Below are 24,840 nucleotides of genomic sequence, written 5' to 3' on the forward strand. Positions count from 1 at the left end.
TTTCTGTCACAGCTGAAGCTGGATAATGGAGATATCAAAGATGAGGAATATGTGGGAGGAACATCCAGTCGAAAGTACGTTACCAGGGGTAAGTTATTTGTTGTTCAGGCCCTGCCCATCCTCATCTGATATCCTGATTCAGAAAAAGGAGCTGAGTGTGTTTTCTTTAAGTGGATCTGTCGTGCTATACTATTTGATGAAGGACACAGACAGACCCATTAAAGGGGATGCTATCTCTCACCCATAAAGGACTGAACAATACTGCACCTCCTTATATCTCGGCCAGACTGACCAGAAAATCCTCCAGTCACCACACCCGAGCCTCTAACCATTTCCTACTAGAAACTCCTAGATTTAGGCGAACAAAAGCGTGTGGAGCTAGCTTCCCTGTTAGAGCTGCCCAAGCTTGGAATGCACTTCCTATTGCATTGAGAACTAATCTACCCTACTCCAGATGTAGATGCAAGGTGAAAAGTTGGATCTGGACCAACGACAACTAACAATCTGAACCCTTGCACTAGGCCCTGGATCACTGCATACAACTGCCTTGATACTTCTGTAATCTGGACTGCAGACCATCTCACTGCCCTCTGTGGGTTGTGAGGTACCACTATCTTGTGCTTTTGTATATATGTGCCGTAAATATGGTAACATGACTGGTATTGCATCAGCTGTTTGTATCCTCTGTATGTAACCTAAGCTTAAGTAATCTTGTACCTGCTGTGCCCGGCTACCCGCATTATCAAATAATAAACATAAACATAAACAAGCTTGGTGGTATCTCAGCAGTAAATCGGCCGAGATACCACCAAATGGAATTACTGTTACCGTCACTTGGTCTGGAGGTATTACCGCCAGATTACAAGTGGTAGTTAGCGGTGCTAGTCCCCAGTAATTGGAGTCCATAAGACTCCATGGGGGATTTCAGAGGAATTGTCACCAGCGGTAATTCCACTGAAATTGCTCCACCTCTACACCAAACTCTTAGTTGGGAGGTGCGGTAATGCAGCGTTAATGGAATTACTGCATCATTTTTACTGCACCGCGCAACTTATAATGAGGCCCAGAAAGCAGATAAGATTTATTAGGTCCTCTTTATATTCTGTCTTCACTACTCTCAACTGCCACCCTTTCCTTCTTCCATTTCTCACAAGCCAATATTTATCCCTGCACCTATTACTTTGACCTTGCAAGACACAATAGTGTGCTGCAGTCTTATTCCTCATTGTCTGACTCAGCCTGCAGCCAGAAGAAAGAAGCAGTGTATCTGTCTGTCCATGGCCAGTCTGTTTTCCTGTTCAGATCCAGGGTAAAGGAGCTGTGTGTAGTAGAGTTAGTCCAAATGATCAAACTAGGATCAGTAGAGATAAGGAATGAGCGGGCACCGCTTAGTTCAAAGTATTTAAAAACCTGTATTTGATATGCCAGTATCAAAAGATGTAGACATTTTATGGGGTGCAGCCCACTATGCCACCGTGCTGGGCCCACAAACAAAATTGAAGAAAAAAAGACCTAGGCTAACTAGCCATCGGTGTGGGCCGCACACCCTTAGATCCCACTGGGATTTATTCCATTTGAAGAATTATTTCAGACGTTTAATGCACTGATATTCAAAAAAAGTTCCTGTGAGTGATAATGATTAAAATATGTATTCTTTCATTAATTCCTTCTGTTATCAGGAATAATATTCTTTAGGCAAACAACAAAATATCAGCAAAAAATGGCCAATGCATTTCGGATATAGAAATACTTCGTGAGGGCCTATTAGCTCCTTAGCCTCTACGTGTAACTATGCACACATTAAGAAAGTCCCACAACAGGGTAACAATTGAAATTCCATTGATATATTAACAGGGTCGTGTGTGTCTTGTGGGACCCTGTTAACATATCAATGGAATTTCAATTGTCACTCACAGGAACTTTTTTTAAATATCATTGCATTAAACCTCTGAAATAATTCTTCAAATTGAATAAATCCCAGTGGAATCTAAGGGTGTGCGCCCCACACCGATGGCTAGTTAGCCTAGGCCTTTTTTTCTCCAAACTAGGATCAGTGCCAGGAGAAAGGAGTTGAGTGTCTGTGATGTTATTTCTCAACTCTATACATGCTTATCTCATCATTGCATAGTGAATAGCCTCTGACCTCTGCACAGATATGATATTACCTGCACCTTTCTACTGATGGAAATGACTGAGGTTGTGGCAGGGGGAGCACATTTAACCTGCCACCTACTGTAAACCAAAAATGAAGGTGCTATATGTCATTTTTCATGAGGACCATACCTGGGAGCTCTCATGAGATGACCCTGGATTTCAGTGAAAAACTCAAACAATGTGCCAGTTCTCTGAGGGTCACCGATATTTCCCTACCCCCTGGAACATCTTTCAGTTTCTACCTTCAGTTTATAATGGTAGTGCTGCAAAGCTGCAAGTGGGTGTTTCATGGCCACTACAATGCCACCAATCTGTGGTAATGTTTTGGTGGAATCTAGGAACTACCTGCAAACTAGTAAAAGAAGAAGGTCATAGTTCATGCCCACCTGAGTGATCTTTGATATCCTTGGTAACCCTCTATTCAGCAACACAACGTGGATCTTCAAACAAGAGCTTCGTGTGGTTTGCCTCAGCGCTACAGTGCCTTCACGTGTCCTCTAAGGTGAACAGGAATCCCAAAGGAATAGCGCAGAGCATGGGCAACTTAAACATATATATATATATTAAATATCAGACATATGTTTAGACGTGAATCAATGAAGAATGATTCAACTAACTTAACATACACAAGCTAAAATACAGAATGGTTTCATCAATTTTCAATTATTTGCTTGAATCAACTGGTTTGCTTTGTCACTCTGGAATTCATGTCACAAATAGGGTGGCTTGTATTACTGCTCAAATAACACAAATGGTTTCTGTAAGGCATTCACATGAATCCATCGCAGAATAAAGAGGCAAAGGCTACGTTCATCCATATTTTTATTTGGGGGGGGGGCAGATTTTACCCTAAGGTAGAACATTTCGACAGCCGGTGGGGAACTCTGTGGGAAGACTAAATTAACTGGGCTAGCTAGCAAAGCCTTATCATTGAAAGATAAATAATTGGTCCCATCCTCATATGGATGGTAAGAGTAAGAGTACAGACAATAGAACATTACAGGTGAAGTGACCAACAGGAGGAACAAACTAGCATCGCAGGCAATGAGGCAGAATAATGAGTTAAGGAGTTAGGGTCCTAATATATTTTCCTTGCCTGGTTATTGTTTATTTATTTCTTTTGCCAGAGTGCCAGTTCTCTGCTTCTTCCTAAGCGAGAATCCCAGCAAGAATTCAGCCAGAACCAGCTACTGACACTCCCTCTCTATTGTGGTTCCACAAGGGAAACACATCAATGCTTTTGGGGCTTTAGAATGAGAGAATATAACTGTAGCAGCTCCATTCTAGTTCAGGCGTCTGCAAGCAGCATACAGGTTTAAAAACTGTAAGATAATACCAATGGAAGTTTCTGTGACCCCTGCCTTACAGAGGGAGGCTACACTTATACTATGTACAGGGTTGCTAAACGTTTTTTGTTGCCTACCATTTATTCGATTTGGTGGCAAAATAGTGTGCCGATTACTTGCCAGAAATCTTTATTACTCCAATTTCAGGTCTTTTTCGTCACAGTCCTTACTTATGAATGAGACAGATGCTTCACTTCTCGTCACACGCCTTATTCTCTAGGGGTATAATAAGCCAGAATCCATTCAGAGTTCATGAAAAAAGCAGAGGTCGAAGTGGGCGGGGGCGTTTGGGAGCGGTGCTCCTATATTTTTTATTTTTAAGTTTCACTGTTCCTATACTTTTATTTTAAAAAGAAACTGTTCTGGAATGGTTTCGTTTTAAAATAAAAGTGTAGGAAGAAGTTGAACCTTGCACTTCAGTGCACTACACTGTACATTCCCTTAAATAGCAGGTACGCTTATTTGGGGGTTTGGATTATGTGTGGGAGGGTGTGCAGTGATGAGGTTTGTGGGGACCGGGGCAGACCAGCAGGGAACATAGTTACACTACTTCTTTTCGTACACTTCGACCACTGGAAAAAAGCACATGCTTCAACATTCTTGCTGTGATAGCAGACTAACGTTTCACGAGAAAAAAAAGCGGCCCTGAGACAGTGCCTCTGAAAATGTAACTTGTGTCTTGGGTTGAGTGGCAAACAACTCAGAGCTGCAGAGGCCCGAACACCACTTTGCCTGGAACTCGAAGAAAGCCACAGACATCTGACAGCCTCCTCTGCAACTGAAAGGCATGTAAAAGAAAGAGTCCCAGCCTTTATTGCTGGCCCAGTGCAATAAACGGTGCCCAGTCAATTTACATTTGACTGCAACCATAATACCGAAAATATTAAATAAATATGTATATGGTAGTGGGGTAAGGGATTAAAATAAATCAGGATGAGGCTGGGGTGGGTTTATAGGGATAGAAAAACGGGGGCTTGTGGGGTGGACCCCCCTAAACAAAACAAAAAGAAAAGCCGTCCTGGGCCTACCAAAGTCGACTTCAATGGCGGCAATCTGTAGAGAACTTGGTCTAGTTTCTTTAGCTTCGACAGTGGACCAAAGCGCCATGGGACTTTTTAGAAAAATAATTCTGCAGACTCGTTACCCGCCTATGCCCTCATCAAAGACGAACTGGAAAACGGCAACTGTAAGGCTCTCAAAAAGTGGGCCAAAATCAGAAAAGAAAGGTTGTCTGAAATTGTGTGCACAGAAGTAGATCTAAAAGAAAACCCGGACAGAATCAAACAAAAAATCGAAGAAATGGACTGGATCAACACAATACAGACAGCAGGAGAAAACAAACTTTTAGTCCACTTGCCACCGACTTTCAACAAAGTAAAAAACCCTCTGAACTACGCCAACAAATTTCCAGAGAAAAGAAAAAGAATCTTGTTTATGAAAGCAAGACTAAACGTACTCCTGAACCCAGAAATTCTATCAATTTGAGGTGTTGTAGGTAATCAGAGTTGTCGGCTATGCAAAAAAACGGAGGTGGTGGAAACACTTAAACATCTAGTTCTAAACTGCCCCAACACGAAACAAAATAGATCCACTTACCTTCTGCCTCTGATCTCAAATCCATGGTTCATCCAAGAAGAAGATATATGAAACAGACTGATATCGGGAGAAACCACCAGGTGGACGGTGGCAATGGCAAACTTAAACGAATTGGCTCTCCGACAGATCAACGAGGGATCCTCTACTCCAGTGATTTCTGTTTAGTGGTTGTCATTGTCCCGGCACTCTGGAGAAATCCGGGCGAGTTTTCTGTCCACCATTGACGATGAGGCCGAACTGCTGAAAGTCAATTCTGGGAAACCTAGCACCAATATTTTAAAGGCAAAAACAAGAACTTTGACAACATTCCAGGTTTTACCTGAATACATGTCAATAAAAAATAAAAAAAAAATAAAAAGAAAATTCAGTATTATTCGGTATTTTGGTTGCAGTGAAATCTGCCACCCTGAAACTTGCTTCGGTAATATCACATATAATGCAATAAACCTATAAACAAAACAGTGTAGACAATAAAATCCCCACTTTATACATCACTAATTTCCCCAACATCAATAATGTCCAATCAGGACGCTTGGAAGACAATACCTTATGGAACTTGTCTGAAGTTAAATGTTGCAACTGATAAGACAATGCTACACACAGTGGAATAGGTCAGTGTAAATATCAGAAAGTTTGAGCAGACCTCAGAGATGTCATAAATTGAAATTGGAGTATGAAGCCAGGAGATTAGGTTTGTCAGTGAGGGCCCTGCCACCCCGTCACTTGGGGGTGAGGTTGGCCTTATCATTTATCAGAAATCTTCATTACTCCGCTGTCTCGTTACACTCTGGTCAGGTCACAATTTGCTTATACACGGACAAGGTTTGGTACTTTAAGACTACTACTGCGCCTATTTGCAGAGTGTACAAGATAACTAGTATAACACAATATCCTAAGCGATGCAAGGCCAACCCCTCAGTGTGCCGGGATCTGTTCCATGCAAACACATTCAGAAGATGACAGCTGCCCAGTGGCAGTAAAATAAGGTGCATCCATACAAAGTTAAAATACAGTGACTTATGCTTAGCTCTAAGGCATGCATCCATTTATCTACAGCTACACCGCCTTGTGAGAAAGCTTGAAGTTTCAGCTCTTATGGAAATATACAACAAGCAGAATGAGTCAAAACAGTGCCCGCGGGTCCCCTATTGAAGCAGGAGATACGTATATACTTGAAGCTGTACAATTCCACAACAACGCCCATTGCCAGCCAGGCAGTGGTGTAACAGAAAATGTGGGGGTACCCCTGCGAGCCATGCTGTGGACCCTCCCCCACACTCGGCAACAAATCATGGGTTGCGCCACACTCTGGGACAGCATAGATTATCCCGCTTGCGCAATACACACGGACGTGCTGCTGAAGTGGTATGACACACATTGCACTAGGAGAAAGATATCAATATGTGTTTTAATGCAATATACAACACATTTTATGAGAAACACTGGCTAAAAAGACAGAGTGTTTGCAATTGTTTTGTGGGGTAACACCAATCCAAAACATGCAGTCACCAACAGTGCACAGGAACAATAATGCTTTGCTATTAAAAATGGCATGCCACAATGAAAACAAGTGCTACTGTGTGCACAATGGAGACTAGTGTACACACGTAATAACATTATAGTAAAGCATGCCAGGCCACATTTAAATGTACATAGACTGGTTGCACCAAAATGCCAGTCGAAGCAATAACACTCATCAAGAAGAGAGCATTCAAGCCTGCATCTCTGTGACCTCTAACAACACGGCCAAATTCTTTAGAATCTGCAAGGAACTGGTCAATCATGTTGCAGACTCTGCTTCTCCTGTTCCCTTCCTGCCCCTCTGTACGTCTATGGCCTCTCACTACTCTGCTAAAACTCAGGACATCCTGTCCTCTATGTCATCCTCCTCACCCTCTTCCTCTCTCGACCCTCCTTTGGCCATCTATAACTCTCCTACTCCTTTCTCTGTTTTCTTCCTAACAACACCTGACAAGGTTTCTAGACAAGTCCAATTTAGGAAAGTGTAATCCAAACAGGTACTCCCCTGCTCCTCCAGAATCATCAAGGATTATATTGACACCCTTGCTCCAGCCTTGGCCAATTTCTGTCATCACTCTTTAGCCACTGTGACTGGAATGTTCCACTCTCCCCATAAAGACTCTCATGTGCCCGCACTCATCAAGAAGCTGTCTGCCGAACCTTCCTGCCTCGCAAACTATCGGCCACTCCCCATCACCCCTTTCCTGGGCAAACTCTTGGAAAAGATGGCCATCTCTCAGCGTATCTCCACACTGGATCTGTTGGTTGTCTCCATGACCATCAATCTGGCTTCAGAGCTGCCAGAGGCACGGAAACTGCTGCCCTAAACACCCGTGAAGATCTGCTCTCTAGTCTTGATTCCAGCATTCCTTCTCTCGTCAACCTCCTTGACCTTTCCTCTCATTTTGACACGGTCAACCACGGCATCCTGATCAATCGACTCTGTGAGAACCTGGGCATCACGAGTCAGGCACTGGAGTGGCTGACGTCCTTCCTCTGGACTGCCCCACCAAGGTCCAACTTGGTCCCTTTGTCTCAACCACCTCTCTTTCTACATGTGGCAATCCCCAGGGCATTCCCCAGGGCTCTATCCTCTCACCCTGTTTTTCAACCTCTTCTTGGCCCCTTTGTCCCACCTGATCTATACCCTCTACTCTAACTTTCAGTGCTATGCGGATGACACTCAGATTTCCTTCAGCCTCCCCTCAGCCTCCTCTCATCTCTTGCTCATTCCTGACTGTCTATCCGCGATTCAGGATTGGTGCACCACCAACGATCTCTGCCATAATGCTAGAAAGATGGAGATCCTTCTCAATGAGAGCCCTGCCCCTGCTTTCTCTCGCCCGCCTTTGTCCCTCTTCCTTCACCTTACCGCGCAGCAAAAAACATTGGTGTCATCTTCGATTGCACTCTCTCTTTCTCTCCTCAAATCTCAGAAGTCGCCAATACGTCCCACTACCAGCTGCTCCTCCGCAAAGGGACTCTTCTCTTTCTCACTTTCCCCCAGAAGTTCACTGTCTCCAGAGCCCTGGTTCTCTCCAGGCTGGACTACTGCAACAGCCACTGTATCAATCTGCCTTCCTCTACTCTCCGCCCTCTGCAACTAATCCAGAACAGGACTGAGAGACTTATCCTTGGCCTCAAGCCAAGGGGTTGTATCTCTACAGCCCTATAATCTCTCCACTGACTGCCGGTGGCGGCAAGGATCAAGTTCAAGACCCTTTGCATTGTCCACAAGACTTTCTGGGGCCAGGGCCCTCACTACATCCAACGCTCTCTTCCAAAATACCTTTCTTATTGAGCCCTTCGCTCAGCTACCTCCAACTCTCTGAGGGTTAGACGCTTCTCCAGGCAGAGAGTGGGGGGTAGATCTCTCTCCTCTGCAGGTGCCTTCCTCTGGAATGGCGTACCTGCCCCTTTCAGACTTGAGCCAGACCACTTGAAGATCCAGAAGCAGCTGAAAACTTTCCTCTTCTCCTCTGCTTTCTCTCTCTCCCTCCCCTGCTGACCTACCTGACCTATCTGTCTGCTGTACCGACTGGTTGCTTGGCTACCCTCAGAGTCTCACTGAGTCCAGGCTCTTTCTTGATCAGTCACCCTTGCACTGCCTCTGGGCCTACCAGGCACTTAGGGGCTGTAACTGTTACCCTACAGTCCCTTGTTCTCCTTGCACTACCCAGAGCCACACTGCCCTTGCTGCACTAATTCAGAGCATTGGTGCTCTGCAAGTTTGAGAACGATAAGTGCAAGGGGAAAGGGAGGGGGGGAGTGCACTCCCCCCCTCCCTTTCCCCTTGCACTTATCGTTGGTAAATGGTTTGTCTTGTCCTCCCTCTATCTTCCCTCCCTTCTCTTATAATGCCTAGAAACACGTGTGTACAGGTGCGTTATAAATGACTTATATCATATCACATCATTTGATCACAGATGCCCAGAACAATATATAATGCCGCAGTTAGAAACGGCTAGACTTGCAGCACCTAAGTCTTGCCAGTCTAGCCAGGTAATTACACCTGACAGGACAGCTTTATCATTCATGCCCAGTCAAAAATTAATACCAAACTGAGGAATGACTAGACTGGCTGCACCAAAATGCCTCTCTATCCACTAATACCACACCTCATGCCTGCTTAGCCTGGATATGGACAACCATTATGATTTATTGCAAAATCCCACCCCCCTCACATATCCCCTCTCCCTCCCACCCCCTACTCTAACCTCCAAAATCACCTCCTTGGTCCCTCTTCCTTGTCCCAGAGATTACGTATGAGACTCCTTACCTCATAGGTAAGTACAGGGATGGGGAAGAGTGGGACTAGGAGTAATGAATATTACAGGTAGCTAAGTTAGGCATTACCTACATGTACCTCTACCTCATCCTAGTACTTGTCTATGAGGCAGAGTGCCTCATACTCAAGTACTGGGACAAGGAAGAATAGGGCTAAGAGTAATGAAGATTACCAATAATTAATCAAGGCATTAAACACAGGTATTTGTGCAACACCATTGAATTGACTGGGCTTCAGCATTCCACCCTGAAATTTTGGGCTATGTTGACTTGACCTGGCTGACCTTCAGAGCAGTTGCCGGACAGAACAGAACACAGATCTTAAACGGCACCTGGGTTTTGCTGTTAACAAGGGCTCAGCAATTACTAATGTAAAGAATTTCACTGTTAGTACCTGCATTCAAATGCCAAATCTTTTAAGCAATTGAAATCGTGATGTGCGGTTAGTACTTGCATGCCTGGGAGTTATTGGAAGGGTAGAGAGGAAACAGGAGACCGCCCGTTCTCACAGCAGTCCATAAGTGGGTGCTTTCAGACTTAAAAGGGAGAGTTAACTGCTTGTAACATTGAAGCTGCAATAGAATAGTCACATTAAAATGTGTTAAGAAGTTAGACGCACCCACACAAATAAGTTTGCCAATGCCCCACCACCCGTGAAGTTACCGCCTCTCCCAACATTTGAAGGGCTAGCCCCCCGAAATGTAGGTTTGTTGAACCCCTGAATACAAGCACACACATCATTCACCATATACACACACGCACACTCAGCCATCCATACATTTAAGAGTGCACTCTTTCACTATACAGACACACCCAAGCACCCATCCATACATTTAAGTGTGCAGCATTTCACCATAAAGGCACACCCATGCAGCCACCCGTACATTTAAGTGTGCACCCTTTCACTATACCCTCACAGACAGCCACCTATACATTTAAGTGTGCAACCTTTCACCATACAGCCACCCATACATTTAAGTGTGCACCCTTTCACCATGCACGCACACACGCACACCCAGCCACCCATACATTTGTGTGCACCCTTTCACCATACACTCACACACAAACACATCATGTGGTTGAGGGGAGCCCTATTACTTCAAAAAGAAATTGTTTCTTTTTGAAGTCACTCTGACTTCATAAAGAAATTATTTCTGTTAAGGACCCAACCATAATTGAACCAAAATAAGCTATATCTTTTTGAAGTCATAGGGCTCCCCCACCCCATGACATGGAGGCCTTCAGCGTAGGGTCTTCCATGTCATATGGTGGGGGAGGAAAGCCCTCAGACCTAAAAAAGAAATGTTCTTTTTGTAGTCACTCTGCCTTTATGAAGACATTATTTCTGTTACAGAAATAATTTCTTTATGAATGCAGAGTGAATTCAAAAAGAATTTGTAGTTTTTATTTGAATGTGCTAGCGGGCCACCCTGCGCTGCAGGGGCTACGGGGCCCCCGTTACGCCAGTGCAACCAGGCAAGAGGACTGTTTGGAGAGCTGACTGACATCAACAGGCGATGAGTCTTTATAGAAAGTAGGCAAAACACATTGTGACTGTCTTTCACTCCTCCTAGCGTCTCCTTGGGTTGTCCTTTAAGGTAGACCGCCCAAATCTGAGGAGAGTGTTTAGGCAACAGTTGTGTCCTTCTTTCGGTTCAGAGACTCTCTGGCACTTCCCACCTAGAAAGCTTGCTTGCAGAGCCTAGCATTGCACTCTGTGTGCTGACTGGCTACCGTTTCTGGAGCTGCTACAGGATCCTCTGGATTCAGTATCTCCCTCTGTTCCCTGGGAGATGTTTAGGGGAGGGATCCTTCTTCCCTCTTGGAAATTCTGGCATCCTTTCAGTGGTGGACGCTGTAAGGTAAACTGAACCTTCAACCAGGGTCCAAATGAATTCTTCTAGTTACTCCAGATGTTCTGCTAAGAGAGGGGTCGAGCCCTCTTTTAAAGCCAAATGGCCCCAGTGATTGGTGCAGCCTTAGCCTACCTAAAAGACGAATCCTGGGTCCCCACCAACAAACTTCTGTTATGCGTGACGTGATAAACAGAGTGCTTTCAAACAGGAAAGGTAAAGGGGTGAAAACATGTACTACTAAGTCGCACCCATCTTCCTGTCTGTTGTGGATATTGATATTGCTATTGATTTTTTATTTCTATCGTGCTCATACACAAGTGTGTAAGAGGAGCTAGAGGAGCAGTGGCAGGTGGAGCTGATCGACGTTCAGTATGTCCGATTATGGGACACTTTAGCCCCGGGGAAGCAACCTTTATTATAAAATGAACAAACCATCCGAGGCTCTGGCCGGGTGGATTTCCTGAGGGGCATTATTCAATATACTGGAACTTGTGAGAGTAATCAACAAGGCCGTATCAAACATACCCGAATAGGAGGACACAACGCTACAACTAGACCTAAAGCAGCGTAATGTTTTTCTACGGGGCCCAGACTTATCTGTTTTCAACAGTGGGGATATTGTGCAAAGTATTGGGGACTGTGCAACACATTGGAAGTAAAGAACAGTGGGATAATACCTGCGCTGAAATTAATCGGGTTTTAATAGCTTATTGCTCTATAGCGATGTTGTAGAGTAACAACGTGTGGAGGATAGTTACGCCCTGCTACTTAGAACCATGGAGATGAAAGGGAACAACAATGATATTGTGACCATTCAATACAACAAACCTGAGTATATTCCATTTTGACAACATCAACATACAGATAAGAGACGACGAAGGGCAGTTTGTATCATTTAAAAACGGAAAAATCTGGCTGCGGTTGCACTTCAGACCGCTCCAGATAAAAGATTAATGAAACAGCATTATAATGGCTGTGGTACCAAACTATGGAGACCCCGATCCCTATATGGAATATTACATGAACCATTCCCTGTTACGGCGATAAGCCATATTTAAGCGGAACCCCAGTCATGTATGGGGCAGGGCTCAACGGTATCTTTAAAAGTCTTATTAGACGCGCAATGCCCTTTCTATAACTCAGTTTGAATTAGTTAAACAGCATTTGATAACGGCAGCCAGCAATATTGCAAAATATGTTGTGGGAAGCATGCCAGTGGCGGTTGCTGAGCGGCTTGCCCAGCAGGAAAATCAGGGGCAGGGCAGATCCGCCTCATTTTTAAACCACGTAGGAGCATTAAGAGGAAGAGGCGCGTCTCTGCTGCATGGCCCCCCGAAACCCACAAGGAAAAGCAGATGGAAAGCCTGTAGCACGCAGGTGAATAGGAAGAAGAAACACAGTATTTCTAAAAGACACAAGGGCAGCAATATTTTTGAAAGAACAATGGCCTTCTTACACAGAGCCTCATGAGAATGTGTAAAATCAGAACTCAATCTTTTTACCGTGCCCTGACACAGACCCAGGGTCAGACTGGGACAGGATATAGGCCGGGTCACCCAAAAAAAGTGGCCCACCCCTCGCCTCAAATAAGTGGCCCACCCCTCGCCTCACGACCCTTGACCTCTGATGACATAACGGGAAGAAGTGATGTCATTTGACCCCACCCCAAAGTGACATCCCCTTGATAAAACAGGAAGTGGCATCAAATAGCACTGTTCCTAAGTACTCTGAATTACTATGAATCCAAGCAGACGTCCAAGGCCAAATGATAATATGTTATTGTATAGCACTTACGCTTAAGATCTTTTTTATAGAACAAATATGCATACAATATCACCCAATCTGTGTTGGTACTCATTTATCGACATAAAAAGGATTAAAGGCTTTTAGAAAAAAAATAAAAATGGAAACAAAATTAAAAATTCAACATTTCTTTTCTTCCAAACTGGCCCAGACATTACCAGAAACCAGCTCCCAATCCCCAGGGACGATTTCGGCCCGGCCACGGGCCGAAAGGCAGAGGGGCCAATCCGACCCTGCACAGACCAGCAATGATAACAGTTTCTTTATCGAGGTCTCGCCTCTGGCGGCTCTATCACCATTAGCCCCCATAGAATTTTTTGTATCGGGCTCGGCCGACATGTAACTGGATTTGAACGATACGCTGCTGCATGTAACCTGTAAAATAACAAAGGTGGATGGAACCGACACAGCTGCTACAGCACGTGTAGGGACGATTGCTAACCCGATAGCCAGCATGTTTAATCAAGTGGACGTGATGTTGGGCGATTGAATGTTAAAACATAGCAATAATATGTATGCCTACATGGCATATATAGAGAGTCTGTTAAATTATTACCATGATTTCCTGGATAAGCAGCAGGGATTTTTTACCATGATAATGCGGGGCATTTTGACAACACAGCTCTGGACGGAGATAACAAGTGATTTGTGAAAAGAGTCTATCACGCCAGGACTAGTAGAGTATTTGATTTACTGGGCCGTCTACACACTGACCTATTCTTTCAGGATAAACTATTCATCAACAGTGTTGATCTTAAAGTGAAACACAGATGCTTTTTGCCTCATGAGCGGGGACGTCGAACAGTACAAACTAGTCATTGTATCTGCCAGTTTATTTGTTAAATGTGTAGGTGTCTCTCTATAAGACTGGCGCATGCAGAGGCGCTGCAGATATCTAACGTAAAATATCCTAGGGAGCGAGTCGCTCTTAAAGTCTTCAGCATTCCTACCAGTAGCCGCTGCACCAGTCAAGACAACCTGTACCTGAGGCAGCTCCCAAAGATAATCATCATGGGAATTGTTGAAACAACGTCACTTACCAGTGCATTTGACAAATACCTCTTTGACTTCAAGCGTTGTAACTATGCGGCTCTGTACAAGGACGGTGGTCTAATTTTTGCCAAAACATATACACCCAATTGTGGACTGCAGAACATAATCAGAGAATACATGGGGTTAGTGGCTGTCACTGGAAAGCACAAGTGGGATGTACCAGTTTCATTAGCACGCACAAAGCATGTGTTTGGCTATACCTTGCTGGCTTTTGATCTAGGACCCGATAACGCATCAGCGGGTTATTTCAACCTCATGAGGAGTGGAAACCTATGCACTGAAATATGGTTTGAAATAATCCTAACCACCACACATTCCCTGCTATTGTGGAGCCTTTTTGATACCGTCCTTAAGATCAACGCTCAAAGAAACATTTTTTTAAAAATATTTAATGGATACTCTACAGATAAACGGATTTTTGCATAAACATAGACACGCTTGAATAACATTTCATGGTGTGTATGCCAGCGATACATGTCCCAAGCTCCTACCCAGAAATCGCCCAATTAGCCTGGTGGTGAACACCGATCTCCAGGCCTGTGCTGGAACACACTGGATAGCTTTGTGGCTGGAGGGAGATGTGCTAACTGTGTTTGACAGTTTGGTGCACTTCCACCAACACCCCATATACGCCAGAGTTTTAATAGACTATGTAAAAAGCATTGCTAAATATTTACATTAAATTACTGTACTGGTTCAAGACTCTAAAGCTGTGACCTGCGGTCAGCACTGTATAGTCTATATCCACCAAATGGCAGTATGCAAATCACTGGCGGCTGTTTTGAAAATGTATTTGAGCAATTGTATGCAAAACACACAAATGGTGACCAGATTTGTTAACAAGATGTTATTTAATGTGTATAGATCTTGCAAAATGTTTATAGTGTGTCAAAAATGTAAATGTGAATCATCTATTCACTGATACATGTATCAATAAAATAGCTTTAAAAATCAACATGCATTATGCGTTATTATACATAGAAAATAATATGACATAATAAACAACCAGTCATGTTTATGAATTGAAAACTTTTATTAATAAGAAAGACATATTTAATACGGAAAGAAAAGAAAGGTTATAGCAGAATATAGCGGTGAAGAAATGTATACATTCAACAATGATGGGGGTTGCATTATTCAGATAGCCATATAGGCCTGTCACAACCCTGGCGTGGTTTAGACATTTCAGAGGCATGCATGCCGGAGGCGGATAAAGAATCCGTAAGCCAACTGATATTCCAATCCTTTTTGGGTCTGGGTGAGTAGCAACTGCTTATGGGGGTGCTTAATGAGCTGTGTTGTTGGTGAGGAGTTGTAGGAACCCCAGTTTTTAGCCGCTACAGAAGGTGTTGTTGGGCGACTTTACCCTTGACCAGAATATTTAAATCAGCCACCGCCTGAATAAACTCATTCCAGCCGATGGGTGCATTTATTGTAGCAGTGGGGTTTCGGTTTGTAACGCTTCGTGCTAGATTGTGCAAGTTTGAATCCCTTAAAACCCTGCCTTTATAAATAAACTTTTGTCTATCGTCCACGCGGACACATCCTTTGCAAGTTTCTTCTTATGTAGCAATAGTTCTGCATTAAGTTTATAGCGTTGGCTAAGAGTGTTTACCACATCAGCCACAACCGGATCTGTCCCCGGTGGTTCCCTCGCACTGCTAGATTCTTCAGGCAGCATGTATAAAGTTTGTTTGTTTTTCTCTGCATCGCTGTGTCAGCGTGATTTAAGTTGTTTTGCAGAATATTCAAGTATAATACTGATTTATCATGCACCGATAAATCAGATCTGTTTAAAACATTCTTCATTTCCAAGTCGAGCCGCATGGTAGCAACTTTTAGGATATCTCAATCTGGGGGTGTTGTGGGAGTCGTTAGGTTTTCTAACTGACGCTTGTTCACCAGATACATTTTATGGGTGTGTTCCACTATTGGCCCCAGAGCAAGCTGGTGATTAGCAGTAGGGTTATGCCAATGAGTGATCCTATGAACCTACCGGACTGCGAGACCACTTTTTCTTTTATCCCATAGCAATATTTGCTCATTGCACAGTTTATTTTTCAATACACTTATTTGATGATGTGTTAGGGGGACGTGTCCCTTTAAAGCGTTCTGAGTAATATACGCAATAGCGGCCACCAAGTCATCAGAGGCCGTGGCTAGAATAACCTTGCGTTGTTGAGGGGTGGCATATACAAACATTTTCAACAGTGCAATGTTTCTTCGTATGAGTATTGGTGAAACTGCAACCGGGTACTGATGCGATATTGCGCTTAATGTTGTTTTTTAGATGTCTTTCTCGGGATATAAACAACAGGCATCTCCGGCGGAAATATATCAGTGCACAGTCTATAATCCTCTATAGTGGTTGTATTTAAATCAACCAGGAGATATCCGTACGGCTTACTGGTAGCGTCTTCAGAAGCTTCCATGAAAAAATGCATTTTGGTCTGATACATCTGGTGGGCTATCACGACTAGTTGCTGTTTACCCTGAGGAGTTTTAAACAACACTATATAGCTAGCATTTAGTGTTATCGATCTGTTACACTTCCCCTTGATAAATAAGTTCTGCAAAATATAAAATATGCTCAGATTGCGGTGATGGGAATATTGAGTAAAGTCTTTTTCTAGTTGGGTGTTCTGACCCACCCTCAGTCATCAAATCATCCACGATAATCATATTCACCACACCTGGTGGTAATAAACGATCACCAGTGAGACTCTCAGGCATACCTTCTACAAACTGAAGGTGTTTAAACTGCTGTTGTAGGGTGTTGAAACGCAGTTGCAGCAGATGTAAAACAAAATGATATTTTTGTGGATATGTCATTTTGACATACTAACTCTTCCTGCAGCTAGAGAGGTCGGCCAGCACACACGTTAAGGGCTGTTGTAGCCTGGTATCCATAATGACAAATACCTGCGCAGTAGCGAAGTGTGCACAGATATCCATGTGTGAGCGTATCCGGTGAGTTTAAATCAAAGTTGATGGCTAGCCTTTCAATCTTCTAAAAGTTGATAAAACAAACATTACTATTTCTGTGCCCTTCTATGCAATTTTTAAGCGCTATGTGGAAACGTAAAATTAATTGTAAATAAAAAAGCTGTCAATAAAAAAATGATGCAGTAAACAGCTTAAAAACTGTCTGGATGAATCACATACAGAAAAGAACAACTCCAGGCGTCAGGATCCCCAGTCATTTTGTGGGCCCTTGATGATGAACAATAAGAAAGATAACCCATTGTTGAATAAAACAAATAACAACTTTGATCATAGGAGACTCTGTCACGCCAGTTGTCAAAACTCAGCACTTGATACCTAGGTAGCAGCAGCTCCTCTGGTGTATGACCCCTGTTGATCCATGCAAAACAGGCCACATCCTGGTGCCCACAAGAGATCCACTAGAGACAGGCAAACCCATACATGTGCTCTCAAAACATTCCGAATGTTATGATCCACAGAAAGCACCCCGTCCCTTGGAGACTTTTTTTTACCACTTAGTAGGAACCCAGACATTCTGGCCAGCATACCAAAAACTTCAGAACCAAGCGGCCCCAGCGATGATTTCACAAAATACATCTGTAGTGGCGGGACCCCCAAATCCATCAGCCCTTGCTGCCGTAACAAAAACATTAGACCCTGTCCTGGGATGTTAGAATATCCAAGGTTTGTTGATCCAGAAACAACAGGCTGCCCCATTCCAACTTCCCAGAGTTGTCCACCGCTGCAGGATCTTCTTCCAGAAGCTGCCTGTTGCAACATCCAATTGTTAAGAGCCATTTCTGTAAAAACATAAAAACATAGAGTCAGCATCTACATATTACAGCCATCTAACAACCAAACACAGGGTCCTGAAAATTGAAATTTCAACCCATATATATTTATTTTTTGCATTTTTGAAGCGCTCACACAGCCCAGGGGCATCGAGGCGCTGTTACAGGAATATATCTCTTTGTTGTATATTTATAATGCACTTAATACCCAGAGGTTTCTAAGCGCGGACGCGGGGATCAAACCTGTGTTGCTTCATGTCGTCTTGTTTCCACGGTGAGCACGTTGCTGCAGAGCTATCCTCCTGGGACTACATATATAAAGAAATCTCGACTCCAACACTTTGTCAGTGGGTAATCGGGACCACATTGGCAGAAGCGCCATTTTATAAAAGTTGCAATTATATTCTCAATTCCTGACACACAATGAATAAAACCACAGTGCAAATCTTGCATGTTTAAAAATACTAACACTCTAAATCAGCCTTCACAGGTTTTCCAAACATCCCGGTGTATAAATTAATATAATGTATTTCAAAACAGCTCCCACAGGTCCGCCACAGACAATAAGACCGCACAGGCCCATTTAGAAAATGCAGTCTCCAATCTTATACAATCAGTGTCTTATAATGTTAATATGTACACACTGACTCAAAATATATCCTCCAGAATGTCAGCCACCCTTGGGATCTGTGACACATTGACAAAACTGACATTCTTTTCTAAAAGCTTCAGTTATATTTTAAAATCATGACACACAGTTAAGAAAACAACTCAATATCACCCGCAGAACCAACACAGACAGCAGAACCATCACTGCTGCCACGTCCCTATTTATAAAATGGTGTTATAGTGTCTACCTTGGTTCTGCTGTCTGTAATGGTTGTGTGGTTCTGTGGTTCTACTGTCTGTGATGGTTGTGTGGCTCTGTGCTTCTATTGTCTGTGATGGTCAACTGTGATATCCAACAAATTTGAAAGAGCTTGCAGCAAATATATTTGATATGAACACTACTTCAAAATACATTTCTGCATCACTATATAAAAGTGATGCCCATTCCCTTTGTCAATGCCTTTTTTCCTGTAAACGTGTGCATACAATGTCAGGCCCTAAGTGCATATATATATCATTTTCATTTTGTCACTGTGGTTACTTTAAACAAGGTTCACCACACATATTCATTTTGTCAAGGGTCAACCATTAAAAACCACATCACACAAAGAACCAATAGCGTGTTTGCACAGCTATATAATAACACATCATTATCATTTGGCCTTGGACATCTGCTTGCATTCACAGTAATTTGGTAATATGGGCCTATGCACACTGAGATTAACAATACATATGGTGATCCAGTCTTGTATGATGTGTATATCACTTAAAAGTGATATTATAACCATATTTTTTCATAGTGTACTTGGAAACAATTCGATGTGATGCCACTTCCTTTTTTTGTCAAGGGGTGAAAAGGTGTGTTCCATCGCTTCCATTGAAGTCGTCAATTCGAAACGGGGTCAAATGACATCGCTTCCTGTGATGTCATTAGAGGTCAAGGGTCGTGTGATGCCACTTACGTTACCTCTGGCATTTTGATGAAATGACGTCCCTGAATAGCTTTCAGGTCTATTGTTATATCAGACAACACCTGTTGGTGTAAGAGTTGTGAACACGGACAGGTTGCCTCCGGGCTGTTTGCGCACTCTATAAATGCAAATAAATAAATAAATAGACTGATTTGCCTTTTTATGGCTGTGATTGATGTGTGCTAGTGTCTTCATTCCTAAATTGTGGTTTTCCGGTGACTGTCCCCATCACCCAGTAGGGGGAATAATATGTATAAAGAAAGCACCCTCTGATATAACACCTCTTAGGTGGCACGCCCTCTTGCATGCCTTCAATCACTCTTTTGACTGACAGGTTTAGCACTAGTGTCCCCACACTACATCCAAGCGAAAAGGATCAAAACTTGAATGCCGGTCCTTCATTGTCCGCTTGTTGCATCCAATCAGGTGCTACTTTTGTACTCCTTGCTTTTACACTCCACTTTTTGGGGGATTTATTGAGCGTGGACCTTGCTTCTAAAATCTGCCAATTGAAGTACAACTCTGGGTTAATAACAAGGCTCCCACTTTACAGCAGGCATGTGTTGCATACCACTGAGCAACTGGACTCCAACTTTCGACTCTTTCGCGTTGCTTGATTATGGGCGCAGGTCTGGTGGTGAGGGCTACAAGGTTCCACACCAGCAGTGGCGAGTTCAGGGAGTGGCCTGGGCTGGGACATGCTACCCCTGGAATCTGATTGGCCACCCCAGGTGCCAGCCCATTATCCTAAACTATGATCATTATGTGTGTGTGCGCTCGTACTTCATGCCGCCCCTGCATAGGTCAGTGCCCCACTTGGGCCACCCCAGTCAAAAGAGTCTGGACACACCACTGCACTCCAGGGCATTTTATGAACAATTTGAAGGCATAGCAAGGGCACCAAATGGAATTAAAAGTTCTATCTTGTGTGCCTCTTCCCCTTCAAAGGGCACGTGCATTTATGCTCTTACCTGCACGGGATTTTCATGCAGGAATACAAGAAACGGATGCCCCTGAGGATCCATCTGTTTTTAGCACCCGCTAAAAGAAGTTGCTTCCATAGCAATCCAGTGTAAATGCTGTCGGCCGACCGTAAAGCGCAGTGGAGGAGCAGGGAGTAAAAAGGCCATTGTGCTTGTGTTTACGCTTTGCTTGTGCACGTGGTTTTGCAGAAGTTGAAAGTGTCATGCAGGTGTTACTGCCGCGTGTACGTGCTAACATTGACGGCCACTTCATGCAATTTGCACTGACTATTAATTGACCACCAATATGAGCAGGTTTGTTGATTTCTCTGAAAGAAGACAACAATTACGCTTGCATTATAACCAATTATATTTTACAAAAGTTCACATTTATATATTGTGTCTTCTTTTAATCTTTAAACATTGCACTTTTAAGGGGCAAATAACCAAATTCACAAGAAAATGACACTTTTGTTTCCAGTGATGAAAGGCAGTGCATTTAGACCGGAAGTGTAAGGAGCTTGCTAGGTGAGCTCACTGCCACATTTCTCGTGGTCTACCTCCTTCTAAGTTACTAAGAGACACTGGCCCTTTATTTTTCAGCCAAGGATTGATTTTACAAATATAATCTGGCAGGAGAGAAGAGGGAGGAAATGAGGAACCGTCAGAAAGTGTGAGAACAGTCACTGGAGTGCTCAGATTTGCAGACCTTCAGGGAGATGCATGAGCCAATGGACAACAACCCACCCAGCAGAGACAGCCAGAAAAGCATCTTCAGTGCGGGTTAGAAGACAGACCCTCAGAAGAACCTGGAGCCATGACACAAGAGACTACCCTTGGGTGGGACCATTAGGCCTGATCCACAGAAGAGTGGCTGTGAGAACGGAGACCGCCCACCCAAGTGAGTGGTCCAGCAGAGGAAAGACTGCACAGGCACCATGAACACTACCACAGTCTGGGCACTCATCCTTTTCCTTTATTGGAATGCAGAAGACATTTGTTGTGAGATACATGTTTCCCTGGGATAAACCCTCACTGTACATTATACATTTCCAAGCCGACTCCTGGGGTACAATCATTACTGGTGCAAGGAAAACCAATGGTTGTCCTGCTCCATTGAGGTCCAGAGCCCAGGAGCAGAAGAGGAGGTGAACGAGGGACGATACTCAACCACAAACCTCTCACAGTCTCGGTGACCATGTGGGATCTGACGCTGGAGGATTCAGGAATGTACTGGTGAGGGACAGAGAAAACTGGTATTGATGAAATGTACAAGGTGCACGTGACAATTCCTGAATTTGATCCTACTCTTGACAAACCTACATTATCAACAACCACACACACGTATCTGCTGCCTGCCTCCTTCTTCTGCCTCGCCCATCACACCACAGGGTGTCCCGCTGAGCGCACCTGTAGAGATAATCACCAATCATTTCTTCTCCAGCTCTGCTACAGGTGACACTGAAGCGACAACAAAGCTCTTCCGCTTCTTCCGTGGCCCTCCAGTGGAAGGTAAAAGCTGCAGTGTGCGGTATCATTCCACGTGCCATTACAAGTCTGTGGATAATATCCAGGAACAGGCAGAAACCCATGAAGAGAAAGTGGGATGAGGATATACGCCTGGCTTCCCTATCTATATAGGGCATGTTGCCAGGTAACAGTGGTGGTTCCTGCAGCCATGGATCAGGCCGCCTCTCGTTTATTGATGATTGACCCAGTTCCAGCTGCTTTCACTCCCTGGGACCAACCAGAAGAGGCCTGAACCCAGTAACCTCCTAGTATCACCGAAAGGACTGTGATCAGTGACACACTGCTAAATGCCTCCATGGAAGGCTCATTTGCACGTGCGATAATATCACCGGGCCAACCATTGACCACTATGGCTGCCTCGGCTTATGCATTTCAAGGGAGACCTCTATGCCAGTTTTGGAGTAGTCTCATATAGGACCCGCAGCATTCCATAAGAGTTACCCAATTTCACCATGTGAATTATATGTCACCCAAATAATCAATTTTAGTGGATTATCTTCATGAGTAAATTATTTAATTTATGAAAAATATCGTTGTGTGACACCCATCACAGTGACATTACTCTATCAATATTGATAGAGTAATCATGCACCGTATTTACTCTGTATTGCACCATATCACTGGTTTTATGAATGAATTATTAATTATATCATATTTGCATTCTCACATAGGTGAAAAGATTGTTCTACACACCATGGTTTTGATGCAAATAGCTCTTTATTTAGAGCATTTTTGTTTGAACTCTTATGTAACAGTTATGCAGAAGAAAATTGGTTTAACTGTTGAAACCAAGCAACATTATGTGGATTATTTTCTAAAAAAAAAAGCGGTAGTTGGCTGGAGGTACCCCCAACATTTGCAGATATTTGAATTTGAAGCCCCTTTATGTAATTTACCACATTTGAAGGACGCAGAGCTAAAAAAAGGTGCTAAAACAGGCGTAATTGCCATTATACCTTTTGTGTGCTCCGTTTTGCAACATGCGTAAATGCTGCCCGCCATTCATGCCTGGCAGACGGAAATTTCAAGGGATTCCTACAGAATCTGATTACTTTTAGCTGGTGCTAAAAGAGGCAGAACCTGTTCCATGACCCCACTCTGCTACAAGACATGGCATGGATTGACCTGAAAAAGGGACTCTGAAATCTCTGCTGTACAGACATTTGAGAAAAATGTTAAGGTCTGTTGTATCAGAAAAGTCCAGTTGGTGTACGAGTGTTGTACAGGTCTCCATTTCATGACTATTCAGGCCCTGCACCAACAGGGGTGTCAAGGGTGAAACCCCCCCAAGACTACCACCTGGGCCTCCCTAGAAAGGTGACCTTGAATGTGGGACCTGAGGGAGTGAGGGCATTGGGGCGTGGGGGGCGTTTCACTCTAAATGTGCAGCAGAGATTAGGATTCTGAGAGCCTGCACTGCCGGATTCCCGGCCAGGATTTGTTTGCTTGCCCTGGACAATGATCTATGCCCCACATCCATGAAAGCACAAATGACCAGGGAGATGGAGGGCCATTCACACCTCTAAGTGAGGTAGCACACTTACTCAAGCACACTTACTCAAGCAGGCTGCCTACAACTATTTCCTCAAACCTAAAATCACAAAATGTGTTTCTGTAATGTAAAGTATCAGTTTTTGTGGGAATATAGCAGTTTTTCACATCATGCTTAATAAAATGTTTAACTATATCAATCAGTAAATGACACATGATGTTGCTTGCGCACAGATCTCTGCAGAAGTTACATCCACTGGGGGCTGTAAAGATGTTGAAAGAGGAGCTGACACAAAGGTGGCATGGTGGTGGTTATAGACGTTTATTTGTGCATACAAAGGCCCTCACTATCCCTATGTTCTAAGAGGAGTGTCTCTGCCTGAAAACTATTACTAAAGGGTTGGTCAGAATGTCCGTCTAATCAAACTCCACCGTCCTTTGTCACAACCTACTTATATCCCTTACACTACAACTAAAGGATAATCTAACATAAAGTTTGTTCTCCAGGAGAATGTCTCTCTTCTTCTGATGCTCGGGTAGTGTTTTAAAAGAATTTTCTCTTGCACGATACACAGAATGACTCCCTTCCCCTGCCTTGCAGGTTTCACACAGCCTTTATGTGATTTCTACATCCAGGAGAATGGCTCTCTTCTCCTTCTATAGGCCTATATCGTTTCCAATAAAGCCAGGGGGAATAGCTCACTTCCCCTGGCATGTCTAGCACAACTCCTAGTCCGGGACCTGGAGAATGACTCCCTTCTCCTGGAATTTCTTGGCACAATTAACAACAAGGCCAGGGGGAATGACTCCCTTAGCCTGGCATGCTTAGAGTTTACCCTAAGAGCTTTAGCCCCTTCCCCAGGAGAAAGATTCTCTTCTTCTGGTGTCTAAAAAGTTCTTTCTCACAATCTTCGGCTTGATGTACACTTTGCCACTCTGTTTTGGTGTTAGCAAAGTCTCAAATCCTTTTTTGTTGATCACAGGGCTTAGTGTCACCACTGTGATAAGGATGTTCTCCTTTCCTGCTCACTTCCCTATTGTTGGGGTCATAGACCCTTCTCTGGGAGGTCAGTGTACTTATTACTGCCACTGCCACAAGGAAGCTCTCCTAGGATGCTTGGTTTCCAATAGTTGGTATCTCTAACCCATCTCTGGTGGTCAGTGGGCTTATTGCCATCACTACAACCAAGAAGCTGTCCATAGATGCTTATTTTACAATTGTTGGGGTCTCCATCTTGTCTGTGGTTGTTAATGGATTATTGTGCAACGAGGAAACCCTCCTCGAATGCTTGGTGTGTACTGATTAAGGTCTCCGACCCATCTCTGGTGGTCAGGTGGCTTATTGTCGCCACTGCGATGAGGAAGCTCTCTTCAGATTCTTGGTT

General features: G+C 43.8%; 1 long non-coding RNA gene across 1 annotated transcript in view; it reads right to left on the minus strand.

The window, feature by feature from the left end:
- Positions 1 to 15,125: 15,125 nt before the first annotated feature.
- The window catches only part of LOC138447734 (uncharacterized), a 202,333-nt gene continuing 192,618 nt past the window's right edge, over positions 15,126 to 24,840 (minus strand). The window contains exon 2 of the long non-coding RNA XR_011259935.1: positions 15,126 to 17,901. This is a non-coding gene — a long non-coding RNA (uncharacterized lncRNA). The remainder of the gene's footprint in view (positions 17,902 to 24,840) is intronic.

Source organism: Ambystoma mexicanum, chromosome 3q (assembly GCF_040938575.1).
Source record: "Ambystoma mexicanum isolate Mex_15411 chromosome 3q, UKY_AmexF1_1, whole genome shotgun sequence".
Lineage (NCBI taxonomy): Eukaryota > Metazoa > Chordata > Amphibia > Caudata > Ambystomatidae > Ambystoma > Ambystoma mexicanum.